The 16,306-nt window shown below is 36.7% G+C and overlaps 1 protein-coding gene across 1 annotated transcript in view; it reads left to right on the top strand.

The window, feature by feature from the left end:
- The window catches only part of pknox2 (pbx/knotted 1 homeobox 2), a 355,828-nt gene that overhangs the window by 62,943 nt on the left and 276,579 nt on the right, over positions 1-16,306 (top strand). The window contains exon 2 of the mRNA XM_072913859.1: positions 10,516-10,592. The gene's annotated coding sequence lies outside the window, so the exon portion shown is untranslated. The remainder of the gene's footprint in view (positions 1-10,515; positions 10,593-16,306) is intronic.

The raw sequence follows: 16,306 nt of genomic DNA, 5'->3' as shown, positions 1-16,306 counted from the left end.
AATATTAAAAAAAGGCCATATCGCCCAGCCCTAGTTCAATGATGCCATTTCTGTTTGTCATGTATAATTTTGTCTATTTTGTGTTTATCCTTGAATAAACAGGTCAGTTTCTTGTTACCAACCATTGTGTATTATTCAAACTCCCCTAATTCAGCTGGGTAGTTGTTATCAAGAGTACTAAAACCCTTTTCAACATGATTCTGACAACTAAGTAGGCTAAATAACCTTAAACTTTAATACATGCTCGGATAGGCCAGTATCGGTCAGTATCGGTATCGGTCAGTATCGGTATCGGATCGGAAGTGCAAAAACCTGAATCGGGACATCCCTAACACACACATCCATCAGTAGCTGTCAACATGTCCGTGTGCAACATAAACACAAATAACAATTTCTATTTTTACAAAATGCACACCCACAATACATGCTAATTGATTGTATTGATATATATGACATATTTGATATGATATATCATGTAAAAGGTATGTGCTCTGCACATGCATGTCGTGCATACTGTAAATATTAATTCCAGCTGAGTGTAATTGTAAAAAATAGAAACAGAGTGATGGATACGTGTGATTTTTACAAGATGATGATATAACAACTGCATTTCACCTTGCACTCCACACTAAGTTGACTTCTTTAAGACTTAATAAGCAGGTGATGATAAGAGACTTTCCTGCTGTGAGGTGTTACACCACATCGTGTTGGAGGTGTTTACAAGTTACATATATTTTCCATAGGGCTGTGCCGTTTCAGTAATAAAGTGTTACTATATTGTTACGTTGTTCTTGCTTGGTTTTTCACAAGACACAAACATAAGTTCTGATTAGACAGTTGACGTGCACATTTGAGTGCCCTACAGAGATCGACACAATTGTGCCCTCCAATCACCGGAACTAAGAAATTTATTGTGAAGGAGAAGAAGCAAATGACCGAATCAGAGAAACAAACCAGTGTGCAGCGTCCGCAGCATGCAGCTAAATATGTCTAAAACAACGGACATTTATCCATGAAAATATTGAGAAGCTGCAGATGTTGTGTTTGTCATATTTCATTTTTTTCTGTCTTGTCCTGACTCAATAAACTGGATGGTCGAGTATTACTTTTGACAAACATACATGCATTTTGCTTGTTCTCAAAGCTGCTCTCTTCGGTCCGTCAATCAAATATGTCCGTGTGCAACAGAAACAACACATTTCCAGTTCCTATTGTTACAAATTGGAGGACCAGCCCGTAAGAATCACCTACAAAAGTTGCTCTCCAAGATAAATGCTGAACATTATTATTACATTATTTCATAAAACTACTGTAGTTGTTAATAGTACACGCTATTGTACTGTTTTTCAAACAATATTCCCTATCTAAAAGTTTGTTTTTATTTAAAATTTTAAAAGGCATGTTACATGTTAAAATTGTTGTGTTTTGAGAGGTCCAGGCACAGATTGACTTGATTTCAATTCATATAATTCAAATTTTCTGTCATGGAAGGCAATGTCCTTGTAAATTGAGATGGTGTAGAAAGCGTTATGTTCTGTACCTGATGTGTTTACTACACATACGAAATCTGTTGTTTGACCAAAGTTTTTTGCTGGCTTTTAATCCTCTTGTGTTGTCATTTGGGATCACTGGGAATGCATTAAAATGCCCTCTCCTTCCCATCTCATCATTGGTTCTGTTATGCTGGTGCACAACGTCTGTGTACTATAGTTGGAACAACTGAGAAATACACAGAGAAACTATCTGACTTGCATTTTTTTCCATTCCAATATGACGTTTGTTTTGATTTTGCATGGTGCATATTAGTGTTGTACGGTATACCGGTATTAGTATAGTACCGCAATACTAATGAATCATATTTGGTGCTATACCGCCTCTGAAAGGAACCGGTACCAATTTATATTATGTTTATAAACTCAGGAAATATGTCCCTGGACACATGAGGACTCTGAATATGACCAATGTATGATCCTGTAACGACTTGGTATCGGATTGATGCCCAAATTTGTGGTATCATCCAAAACTAATGTAAAGTATCAAACAACAGAAGAATAAATGATTATTACATGTTAACAGAAGTATACATAGAACATGTTAAAAGAGAAAGTAAGCAGATACTAACAGTAAATGAACAAGTAGATTAATAATTAATTTTCTACCATTTGTCCTTAATAATTTTGACAAAATAATAGAATGGAAAATGACACAATATGTTACTGCATACGTCAGCAGCTAAATTAGGAGCCTTTGTTTGCTTACTTACTACTAAAAGACAAGTTGTCTTGTATGTTCACTATTTTATTTAAGGACAAAATGGCAATAAGAAACATATGTTTAGTGTACCGTACATTTTTTTGTTAAAATAAAGCCAATAATGCAATTTTTTGTGGTCCCCTTTATTTAGAAAAGTACCGAAAAGTATCAAAATAATTTTGGTACCGGTACCAAAATATTGGTATCGGTACAACACTAGTGCATATACTACAGTTTTATAAGATATCTAAATTGTGTGATGGCAAAGCAAAGTAAGTAGTATCTAATGTTGTATCTCTCATGGCCTTCTTCATTTGTCATAATGTTTGACAGTTTTATATACAGGGTTGATATTACCAATTTAAATACAGAACAAAAAAAAAAGACCATTACTGATTGTAGAGGCAAACTTCCTCACATATGTTGATGGGCAGTTTCCAGGAATGGTGATGTTTCCTCTGTGGCTTCTATAAGGAAGGTGGTGATTAGACCAAGCCCCCCTGAGTGGAGACCCGTTCTGCACAGGCTCCTGATCTGATTTACTTTGACGTCAACAGGAAGGTCAGCTGGGTCCCAAAGGTGCCATCGAGAGTAGGTGAATGGTGTGTGGTGGACTTTGGTATGGAGACGCTCCTGTTGGGTCCCAGACAGAACTTGAAAGATATCTGGGGGTTTGGGGGACTTTGAGCTTAGAGGGGCTTTGAGATAAATTACTAGGCAGCTAAAATGTTTTCTTTGTGGCTGAAAGAAACCTAAGAAATGTTCTTATCCAAATCTCCCTAAGCACTGAAAGAGGTGTTTGGCAGTGAAACTCAAGCTACATCCAAGATACTTGATTGGTTTCAGTGGTTTTAATTGTGACATTAATATTATTTATATTCATATTTTCTTTCCACCACTACATAAATAAATCTCTGAGAGCATTGTGAATATACATTCTGTATTACAAGTTGAGCTCATGCTTTTCTCTGTAGAGAAAGTAGTGCTCGATACCGTGGTGGCATCTACTGTGTCGTCTTAACACTAATGCTAGTCATGACTCCCGCAAGTCAAAGGCAGAGCTGCACGCTTCCACACCTCAACTTTCACCCCCCAGGGCTTGTTGTCTTGATCTCCGCTCTTGTGGCAAATACTTTGCATTTTGTAACCGATTGTATTTGATTGCCTAGTAAATGCATGATGCAAGAAACACTTTGCGTTTTTCACATTTAATGCGTACGTGTGGAGACTCTTTACTCCTTTATAACAAACTGAAAGCTTCGTACTGAAACATCTAAAAACAAATACATTTACTGTTACACCCCTATATATAGAGAGAGTAGGGATGTAACGATGACAACCCATCATTAATGATAATCGCGGTAAAACTCCTGACGGTTAGTATTACTGTGTTAAATTACATTTTTTGGAAAAACCGTGATTGATAACTGCACTTTGATAAACTCACAGACTGACTGGCGCCAGCTTAAATGCTAACTTGAAAACAAGAGATATGAACCTCTTCACCCATTAAAACACACTGGTGTCTGCGCAGCTGAGCTCTTCAGTTGTGAACATTGAACCTACAAGCTGTGCTCTTTCGGAATAGAGTGACCAATCAATGCAATGCTATAGGAATACGAGACGGGGGTGTTTTATAGTGCGTTCAAGGACAGCTGGACAGAGTAGGGCGTCACAACGCTCGCCAGAAATATTAGGTTATGATAATATTTGTAATACTTTTAATAAAAGTTTAGCCTATATAATAGATTAAATACTAAAACTAAAATACTATAGTATCAGTGCAGCATAAGAAACACAGAACATGCAAAATGGTGGGTTTTCTAACAGTGGGTTTTCTAACGTAAACGTTAACGTAAATGACCGCCATAACCACAACACCAGGGGGAGCTCGACTATACACCAGGGGGAGCTCTACTAACCACATTAAACCCATATTCCGATCTAACAAAGGTCTTAACTCATTCTCTTTCTATGCCACATCAATGTGGAATGCGCTCCCAACAGGTATAAAAGAAAGGGCATCTCTATCCTCCTTCAAAACCGCAATAAAAGTACACCTCCAGGCAACTTCAACCCTAAACTAACACCCTCCCCGGATTGTTGTTAATAATCAAATGTAAACAATCAAATGCAGATATTTTTCTTATGCCTTCTGATCTCTCTCTCTTTCTATGTCCACTACTTGCTGTATATATCCTACCAAGTCACACTACACTGTTTCAATATCCATTTCTCTGTTCTCAATTGTTGATGACTGATGATAACAACCAAACCTAACCCCCCCACCCCCTCCACACCCCGAATTGTAAATAATGTAAATAATAATTTAATGTGTACACCATGATGATTAACTTGTGTGATGACTGTGTTATGATGATAGTATATATGATAGTATATATCTGTATCATGAATCAATTTAAGTGGACCCCGACTTAAACAAGTTGAAAAACTTATTCGGGTGTTACCATTTAGTGGTCAATTGTACGGGATATGTACTTCACTGTGCAACCTACTAATAAAAGTCTCAATCAATCAATCAATCAATCTAACAGTGTGTTACACGCCGAGAGCAAGCCAGGAGCAGGCATGCTAATAGCTAAGCTAACCGCTATGCTAGCTTTATACAACACTAAAAAATAAATGCTTAGTAAACTTCAAAAAGTGTAAATGGAACAGAAAGTAAACAAGCAGCTATTAAAAGGAAATTCAAAAGTAGATTAATAAGAGTCGAGGGAGACTGTAATATAACAATAACTGTTGGTGTGTCAGCATTGTCAGTCAGTACACGGCATGACCTGTAAGGAGAAAGCGGATCGATCCATAAATTGGTGGCGTTGATATCAGATGTAGTATATAATTGATCGATATTTTTTATTTTCTCAATTATTTTTGTTGTCGCTTTTGTTAATGTCTACAAACTCAGGGAATAATTTCTTGGACACAGAAAGACTTTGAGGGGAAAAACAAATGATCTAAATGAGTAACTTTAGCTTTTGTTTAGTTATTGTGTACTATTGACTTTGTTTTGATTTAACAATTGTATGTAGTTAAAGAGAATATTTAGCGCTTTTTTCGTCTAGCTTCACGTATTGCTTCCTGTTGGTTAAGTATCTTACCCAATTCAGTACCAACCCTCTGATGCCATATCCTTCTAATTTGTTAATTAAGATAATATGATTAATTGTGTCAAATGATTTTGTTTGGTTCATAAACACTGTTGCTGCACACTGTTTACAATCTATTGCATTGATAATGTCTTCCGTTATTTCGATTATTGCCATCAATGTTGAGATGTTGGCTCTGTATCTGTATTGGCTGTCTGTGATTCAGTTTTGTTTATAAAGTTGTCCAAAAACATTTTTTTAATCATTTTATAAAACTGTGGAAGTAAGCAAACATGTCTATACTCTGTAAACTGGTGTTTGTCTCCAGTCTTATAAATCGGTACAACTTTTGCTATTTTCATTTTGTTCAGGAATTTGCCTGTTTGAACTGATAGGTTACTGATGTACGTTAAAGGTTCTGAAATCTTTTTAATTAATGTTTTTATCATTTACATATCAATTCCGTTACAACCAGTTGAGGTCTTAGATTTACATTTATGCACAAGTTTGAATATTTCCTCTTCTGTCACGTCCATGAGGAACATCGAGTTGGGATTTCTGTCTATGGCATGGCTGTCAAACTCTGGCCCGCGGGCCAAATTTGTCCCGCCGTGTAATTTCACTTGGCCCTTGAGGCGATATCAAATTAACACTAGAGCTGGCCCGCCGATTTTATTCAGCGCCGGTGCCGCGGTAACACCGCACTCACCGCTAATTCTCATACTTGCCAACCCTCCTGAAAGACTCTCAAATTTCAGTGCCCCTCCCAATAATCGTCACGTCCGCTTTTCATCCAGTCCAACGAATGCTGGCCCAGTCACATAATATGTGCAGCTTCAGCACGCACACGCGTGAATGCAAATCATACTTGGCCAACAGTGATACAGGCTACACTGACGGTGCTCGTATAAATAACTTTAACACTGGTAGAAATATGCGCCACACTGTGAATCCACACCAAACAAGATTGACAAACACATTTTGGGAGAACATCCGCACCGTAACACAACATTAACACAAAAAAACAAATACCCAGAATCCCATGCAGCCCTAACTCTTCCGGGCTGCAATATACACCCCCGCTACCACCAAACCCCACCCCCCAACCCCGCCCACCTCAACCGACGCACGGGGGGAGAAAAAAAGTTCCTCCTTTCTATCTAATACCACATGAAAGTGGTTGGTTTTTGGCATCTTATTTGTCCAGCTTCCATATTCGTTTTTATACACTTTACAAGAAATACATTGGCGGCAAACTCCGTAGCTTGCTAGCTTGTTTGCACTGGCTTTCGGAGACTCTTATTTTGTTAGCGCAGGCGCAATGGAGCAGCACTTTTATTGTGAAGACAGGAACTGTGCGGTCAGTCTTTAGGCTTTTGACGGGAGGTACGGTTGAAATAAAAAAAATCTTTTTACCTTCACACTTTTGATTGATTGATTGAAACTTGTATTAGTAGATTACACAGTACAGTGCATATTCCGTACAATTGACCACTAAATGGTAACACCCGAAAAAGTTTTTCAACTTGTTTAAGTCAAGGTCCACGTGTGACGGTCATGTGACCGCCTGGCTCTGTTTGATTGGTGAAACGGAGTCATAAGTCACCAGTGACTGCATCTGATTGGTGAAACGCAGGCATGTGATAGATCCTACTTTGAAGGTCTGTCTGACAAAACAAAACAAACAAAGCGTGCATTAACAGATCGATAAAAATTAGTAGCGAGTAGCGAGCTGAATGTAGATAAATGGAGCGGAGTAAAAGTAGCGTTTCTTCTCTATAACTATACTCAAGTAAAAGTAAAAGTATATTGCATTAAAACTACTCTTAGAAGTACACTTTATCCCAAACGTTACTCAAGTAGATGTAACGGAGTAAATGTAGTGCGTTACTACCTACCTCTGCATTTATGAATATAAAACTTAGCCAATAGTATAATGAGGTTGCAAAGGTAAAATTCCTCTTCAAATGTATTTTCATACAGTGTAAATCCAAATAGCACATTTTTAAAACAAAGCACAAATTTGTCATGAATATTGTCCAGGATGAAGCGACAGATGCTTTGCCATAGTGATCGAGTGCTTTCACAAGTCCAAAACAGGTGGTAAACAGTCTCTGGATGCATGTTACATAAGGTGCAGGTAACATCAATGTCCTACTTGTATCTAACCATCACAGTCTTTACAGGGTAATAACCATGAATGATTTTAAAAGATATCTCTTTGACTTCGTTGGTAAGTAAATACCTGTTAGGAAGAGACCACGATTTGACCCAGCAGATGTCATTCACAACATTATTCCAGAGCGCAATTACATAGGAGACAGACACACAATCATTTTGGAATAAGCTGCGGATTTTTCTGTTATTTTTCTGATCAAAACAAAGTTTCCCCACAGGAGTGTCAAGTGGATCATTCACATTTTTTACAGCAGAAAGAGGAGATAAGTAATCCCTGTACAACATAACAACACCTGTTGGAATGGTATCAAATACAATAGCAAATTGTTTGGGAGTCACAGGGACCTTAAATAGTTGAGAAATGATTGGTAATTAAAAAGTTTACCTTCCTGACTCACTAAAATAATATCATTCTTGAACCAATTATTGAGGAAAAGAGATTTACTTTTGTAACATATGTCTTTATTGTTCCTAATGAAGTATTTTGTCGGTGAGAAATTGTGCTTGTATATAGGAGATCATGCCAGAAGGGCTTGTTTGTGGAAGTTTGAAAGAGCAACAGGAATCCTATCAATGTTGTAGTTACACAATAACAAACATTTTAGGCCTCCATGGTTAGAAATTACATGATGAGAAATGAAGTTCCAAATTGAGGTAGGGTCTTTCAAATAGTGTCTTATCCAATTAATCTTGAAGGTGTTGTTTAGTGTAGTGAAATCCAGAAAGTTTAGACCACCCTGATTGTAATTGTTCATTATAACAGATTTCTTAATATAATGAATTTTGTTTTTCCAAATAAAGTCAACAAGTATTTTGTCAATAGTCTTACATATTTTTTGGTTAACATCTAAAGAAATAGCCGCATACGTAAGCCTGGAGATACCTTCTGCTTTGGAAAGCAAGGTTCTGCCTTTTAAGGATAAATCTCTCTGTAGCCATTGGTACAATTTTTTTTTAGTTTTTTCTACAACTGGAGAAAAGTTCAAGACCGATCTAGGACTCTGATTTTTAGTAATAGGTATTCCTAGGTAATTAATACTCTCCTTAATTTGAATTGTTCACACTTATTCACATTTAAACGGAGACCAGAAGCCAAAGAGAATACATGAATCACATCCAAGGCAGGAGGAATTTGAGAAGAGTCCTTCAAAAAGAGTGTTGTGTCGTCAGCCAGTTGGCTGATAATTATTTCTCTGTCTAATATAGAGATCCCCTTTAAACGACTAGTTTTTATATGAACCGATAACAATTGGGTGGCTAACAAATATAAATATGGAGAAATGGGACATCCTTGCCGTATCCCACGTTTTAATTTGAACTTTGGAGATGTACCAGATTTTAGCTTTATCGAGCTATTACCGTTGCAGTACAACGTCTTGATTGTTTTGCGGAAAAAATTGCCGAAGCCAAATTTGTCAAGTGTCTTGAAGATAAATTCATGTTCGATCGAGTCAAAAGCTTTGTAGAAGTCCAAGAAGAGAAGGAAGCCTTCATCATTAATGACCTCTGGGTAATCCAGTATGTCAAGTACAAGCCTGATATTATTTGATATGTGCCTCCCTCTCATAAATCCTGATTGTGTCTCATCAATTATGTCATCCAGAAACAATTTTAAACGTTTAGCAAAAATAATAGCTACAATCTTATAGTCACCAAGTAACATTTTGTAAGTAACACTGGACGTGAGGGAACCCTAACCCTAACCCTAACCCAAACCCTAACTCTAACCGCATACTTGCCAACCCTCCCGGATTTTCCGGGAAACTCCCGAAATTCAGCGCCTCTCCCGAAAACCTCCTGGGACAAATTTTCTCCCGAAAATCTCCCGAAATTCAGGCGGACCTGAGTGATATGTCGACAGCCTGTTTTCACGTCCGCTTTCCCACAATATAAGCAGTGTCCCTGCCCAATCACGTTATAACTATAGAATGATCGAGGGCGAGTTCTTGGTTTCTTATGTGGGTTTATTGTTAGGCAGTTTCATTAACGTCCTCCCAGCGCGGCAACAACACACAACAAGAGCAGTCACGTTTTCGTCTACCGTAAAGCAGTTCATCTGCCGTAAACAGCAATGTTGTGACACTCTTAAACAGGACAATACTGCCATTTACTGTACATGCATATGTGACAATAACATCTCGGGCTTTTAGAGAGTGCAGTGCACAACTGCGCACACAACAAGGAGACGAAGCAGAATGCATCATCAGAGAGGGTGTTCAGCATGGTTAGAAAAATAGTGACGGAGAATAGAACAAGGATGGACAATTCAACCCTTAACTCAACATTGAGTAGATGAGTGTTATGTGTGTGTATATGTGTAAATAAATGAACACTGAAATTCAAGTATTTCTCGTACTTATTTATATATGTATATATATATATATATATATATATATATATATATATATATATATATATATATATATATATATAGAGCTAGAATTCACTGAAAGTCAAGTATTTCCTATACATATATATATATATATATATATATATATATATATATATATATATATATATATATATATATATATATATATATATATATATATATATATATATATATATATATATATATATATATATGAAATACTTGACTTGGTGAATTCTAGCTGTAAAGATACTCCTCCCCTCTTAACCACGCCCCCAACCACGCCCCCACCTCCCGAAATCGGAGGTCTCAAGGTTGGCAAGTATGCCCTATCCCTAACCCAAACCCTAACACCCAGTAACACTAACCCTAACCCTAACCCAAGTAACATTTTGCTCTCACCTTAGCCAATTGTGACTCATACAAACACCAACCAATCATCATGGATGTGCTCATTCATCCAGGTCATTGGATTTTCTCCATATTGTTTTTGGCCTGGATTCACAGACTGTGTATAATTACACAACAACTTCACGTTTAGTGCAAAGTAAACTTCAATATAAAATTATGACACATGGATAAAACATGTTTCTTTTGTGTTTGCAGAATCTTTGGCGAGTTGGACCTTAAGCCACAGTGAAAACACAACTGAAAGGTCCTACGCTGTGGTGGGCCAGCTGACTGTAAGTTAATTCCTTTGTTTTAAAATTGATAAAGTACTAATTGTGTTATCTGTCCAGTTGACGCTCACGGTTTTTGATTGGCTTTCGTCCTGATATCCGATATGCCAAATGGAGGTGGGAAAAAATATCCATATGACAATACATCGATTTTTAATGTCTTAATATTTTAATATCGATTTTTTAATTTTATTTTTAAGTCATATTTTCATCCATGTTTAATAAATTATTACTGTCATCTAGTGTACACACTGTATGTACCGGTAGAACTTTTATTTGAAGGTGTATTTTGAATGTATACATTGCATTTCACAATAATGCAATACTGTATTGTATCGTGACTCAAGTATCATGATCCGTATCGTACCATGAAGTCCTTTTCAATACCCAGCCCTAATACCGATTAGTGTTTCCCACAGACTGCCAATTTATTTGTGGTGGTGGGGGCGTGGCCATGGGTGGGGTCAGTGTGTGGTGTCAATATGCTGTCATTGTATAATTTGCATTATTGGCTATGATGTATATATTTTCTTTAAAAAGTTAGTTAGTTAGTTTCAGTTTATTTCGAACATGCATACAATACAATTACAATGTAATGCATCACATATTTCCAGTTGTTTCATTACAGCACGTCCGAAAAGGAGTAGGAAGAAGCAGAGCTTATTTAATCCAACCCCTTTTCATATCATAACAATTTTATCCAATTTCTTTGTTCTCTATTTGTAACAGAACAGTGAATAAATAAATGAGTAAATACATTAAATATACCATAAGTAAGTAAACAAATATTAGATACATAATAAATACTAGACATATAAACATATACACAATAATTAAAGTTCTCATTAAAAAATAGCTAAGTAATTTTTGGTTCACCTAGGAGATTAATGAGATTGTCTCATTTTTTTAAAAGCTTCAAGATGGTTATCATAATTGTTCTTCTGTGTACTTTGTGAAAACTTGTAGTTTGAACAGTTTCTTAAACTGAATCATGTTAGTACTTCGTTTGATTTCCTTACTCCATTCCATAATTTAATTCCACATACTGATATACTAAAGTTCTTAATTGTTGTACGTGCATACACATGTTTACAGTTACAATTTTCTCTAAGGTTATATTTCTCCTCTTTTGTTGAGAAGAATTGTTGTACATTATTGGGTAGCAGTTTATAGTTTGCTTTGTACATAATTTTAGCTGTTTGCATTTCAATATTTTTGATTCAATAAAAGGGTTTGTGTGTTCTCTACATCCAACATTATGTATTATTCCAACTGATCTTTTTTTGTAACACTGTTAGTGAATGAAACATACGTTTGTAGTTTTTTCCCCATATTTCTGCACGATAACTCAGATATGGTAACAATAGTGAGCAGTAGAGAATAATGAGTGATTTTTGGTCCAGAACATATTTTGCTTTATTCATTATTGACTTGTTTCTTGCTATTTTATGTTGTATATTTTTTACACGAGATTTTCAGTTAATTTTTATCATCCATTATTACACCCAAAACGGTGTTTTCTTTTACCCTTTTAAAATATACTCTGTCTATTTGTATTTGTGTTTGACTTTATCTTCTACTGTTACCAAATAGCATTATTTTGTTTTACTAGGAAAGGCTAAACAAAACGTTGTACATATATTTGAATACAAATCTGTGGTATTAGTTATTAGTATCAAAGGAAAAATGACTCATGTTTTCCCCATTCCATCACCATTGTCTTGTCAGACAATGGTAATGTATAAAATACAGTAGTACCTCAATTTACGATCTTATTTGTTTCTGTCACGGAGCTCATAACTCAAAACACTTGTATCTAAACTCAAAATCAATTTAATTGGTGCTTGGCCTCCCAAAACAGCACCATTTTAACAAGTAACATGCCTTTTAAAAAGAAAAAAACACATTTTTAGACAAGAAATATTGTATAAAAACAAAACAATCGAATGTAGTACGAACAAATACAGTAGTTTTATGAAGTACTTTAATGATAATTTACAGTATTTACTTGGGCCATATGTGTCTGTGTATGTGCGTGACCTCCCGTTCCACCTTGCGAAAATCAGACTCGTCACAGCGTAATCAATGTTCAATCAGCGTTGTGCCTCTTCCCCTTGCATGTTTGTGTGTGTGTGTGCGCCTGTTTGTGAGTGTGTGTGTGTGTGTGTGTGTGTGTCGTAAAAAAAAATAGAAACAACGATTTATTTAAGAAGGTAGCTCAGGAAATGTTAAATGCCGGCGTAATTCGGATTTACGAACGAAATACGAATGAGATGAAAAAGAACGAAAGCAGATATATTACAAGACAAATAATAAAGTGAAGTGAATTATATTTATATAGTGTTTTTCTCTAGTGACTCAAAGTGCTTTACATAGTGAAACCCATTATCTAAGTTACATTTGAACCAGTGTGGGTGGCACTGGGAGCAGGTGGGTAAAGTGTCTTGCCTGAAGACACAAAGGCAGTGACAATGATAGCAGACGCGGGGATTGAACCTTTAACCCTTAAATTGCTGGCAAGGCCGCTCTGCCAACCGAGCCACACTGCCCTATAAAGTGTACACAAGCCTCTTCACGCTGCATTTGTTCACTCCAAACTGACTAACAATAAGTCTCTATTCCACACAAATGGCAAAATTGTCCAGAACAATAGCAAGCTTCATCTTGAACAATATCAGTCGCGGCACGAACGGTCTTTTCCTTCGAATTTAAAACTTCTTCCATCAATCCACAGAAACTTTTGAATGACCTCAAAGACATTCAAATATTTTATTTCCATGATTCTCCGTCCGAAAATTCCTTTGAAAAAACACTTCCATGGACCTTTCTTTGCTTCAAACATTCATTTGCCCCTATACATTATTGGTAGTAGCGTCATGTTCGTAGTGCAATCCAAGATAATTTAACATTAACATAACCATTAGAGACAGATCCGCAATTCCCTAGTGTGACGTCTTAGGTCAACCGGTAAAGCAATGCATTAATACAACCTAAAAGGAAATAAGTGCCCCCCAGTGTACGGGAGGCGCACGTCATTTAACCAATAGTCACATTAGAGAGTGTGCATGGACACTTAACTTCACACCGAGTTGTGAAGAAAAAAATAAAAAAATAAAATTGAACTATTTGAGAAATCAGACTAATTTAATGCATGGAAATGTAGGGAGTGTCGAAAGGGCCACTTGAAACAGCGACTAAACTATGAAGAGCAAGCGAACAAGAACAATCCATACACCAATAACACATCTCTTCTGCTTGTGTTGTTGAAAAACGACATCATCGATTTAAATCTATTGTACAAACATTGGTCGCAACTTGAGAGGCGCTTTCTTCTTTTTTTAACAGCATCTTTTTAAACACCTCTTTTCTCGTCAAGCTGAGAACAACAGCACAGCACACTTCCCCCCCCTTCACAATAATAGCGCGGTGCACCACACTGATCACAGTACTGCAAGCACTATCTTGCATTTTATTTATTATTATTTTATCTATTTTATTTTTAAAGGTGTTTCTATAGTGCGTTCAAAGACCACTGAACAGAGTAGAATGACACAACAGCCGCCATAAATGATAAATAATAATAGTACATTTTATTTGTGATGCATTTTTCATTTAAATACATCTTAAAGTGCTTCTGTACAAACCAATATTTTAAAATAAAACCTTAACCATAAAAACAGATAACATACTCAGACTAAAACACTGTCAATGAAGCATAAAACACACAAAATATGCAAAATAGTGGGTGTTCTAAAAGTGTGTCTATGTATTTTAGTTATTTAAAAAAACAACATGTTCAAAATATGTTTTTGTTCATATAAGTACTTACTTTATGAGCACATTCAACAGTACTGCGATCATTTTGGTCATGATAATAGTATATGAAATTTTCATAACATTACCTCCCTATTAATGAGATATGTGTTTTAGATATTACACACTTTTCTTTGTCACCTATAACACACATGTGGATGTTTTGTTCAGCTAGTTTTGCATATTTTTAGATTGTTTTTAGCATTCTAATGTACAAAATGCATCAGGGTGGCCCCCCTCGTCCTTCAATTTTTTGAATGGGCATGGAAAAAGTTTGGACATTTATCGATTAAGAAATACATGTGTATTTTGAAAAGCTGGCTTCTACCCAAATCAATGTTTTGCCCCATTAAACACTAAAGAGAATCAATATATTTCCTATATGGACAAACTTCTTGCAACATGCATTTTCTTGCATTGGATCTTTCCAGCGTAATGTCAATGTTAGTGCTTGCGTGTCCCGGAGTGCAACTTTAGAGTGTTAAAAAGAAGATTCAGTTGTAGGTTACATTAGAGGAGCGCTCTATATTGGCTAGAAATGGTGTCATAGAATCTGCGATGAGGTGGCGACTTGTCCAGGGTGTACCCCGCCGTCCTCCCAAATAGGCTCCGGCACCCCCCGCGAACCCAAAAGGGACAAGCGGTAGAAAATGGATGGATGGATGGGTGTCACATAGGGCTGGGCGATATATCGAATATACTCGGTTTGTCTCTGTGCGATATAGAAAATGACTATATCGTGATATTCGAGTATACGTTCTCACCAATGTTCCCTCTAAGGTGCACGCCTGTGCAATTGCGCACTGCTAAAGCGTCCTCTGCGCACGGCAAATCTATGCCACGCACAAAATCTAATAAAAAAATAAGCGCATAACAATTTTCGACACACGCACACGACAGGGAAAACAGTTTTCGTCATCATTGTTCAAATATTGTAACGTCTGTCGAGACACTTTGAGGACATGAATTCCATCGATCACTTTACTGAGCAAAACTCTTTATTTTCGGCCATAAACACATCACCAAAACATTAGTAAAAAAAAATGATATCTAGCAAAACTGGTCATTTTCTGCAGTACAAACCAGACCAAAAGCAACTTTGTTATATCAATAGCAGCCGGTCGCTCTTTCTCACTTTCTCCAACACATGCACATATGGCACTTAGCCACTGATGCGTTTACAGCCACACAAAAAGTCGGACAACTCCAACACCACACATAAAGTGTCATTCCAGGTCGTTACACTATGATTAACCAATCAAATGTGTGCTTCTTCTAGTGTCATTTATTAGTAATCTTAATTTATAAATATTAATCATGAAATGCTGTTAGTATATTAAATAAATACTAATAAAAATATATTTTTTACAAACAGGAAGTTGCAGGAATGTACACATGATCCCCTCCTTACATCTCATTGTGCAACATGTGAATGTTTTAATGGGAACTAAATGCAATGTCTGAAAGGGGTACACATTATTTCCAAAGCACGACCTCCACCCAGACAAACAATACAAGTACACAGTTGATGAGAAACAATATTTTTTGTTATTGTCATTGTAAGTGGGCCTAAACACTTATATTAGAAAATAACCTCATGGAAATGACTGCTGTCATATGATTATAATAATAAGAGAATGTTGTCTGTCTATCTGTGTTGGCCCTGCGATGACGTCGGAACTTGTCCAGGGTGTATGCCGCCTTCCGCCCGAATGCAGCTGAGATAGGCTCCAGCGACCCCAAAAGGGACAAGCGGTAGAAAATGGATGGATGGATGGATGGAGATTGAACTTGTTATTTAGTCAGGTTTGGGACAGGTGTGCTGCTGGTGTAGCCACAGTGTGCACGTCTGATGTTGCTCACATGGGCTCCACTGAATGCTCAGGGAGTTTTTGCATTTGCTC

The sequence above is a fragment of the Nerophis lumbriciformis genome, linkage group LG09 (assembly GCF_033978685.3).
Source record: "Nerophis lumbriciformis linkage group LG09, RoL_Nlum_v2.1, whole genome shotgun sequence".
Lineage (NCBI taxonomy): Eukaryota > Metazoa > Chordata > Actinopteri > Syngnathiformes > Syngnathidae > Nerophis > Nerophis lumbriciformis.
The sequence above is the reverse complement of the archived record's forward strand: the minus strand, read 5'-3'. Positions and strand labels throughout refer to the sequence as shown.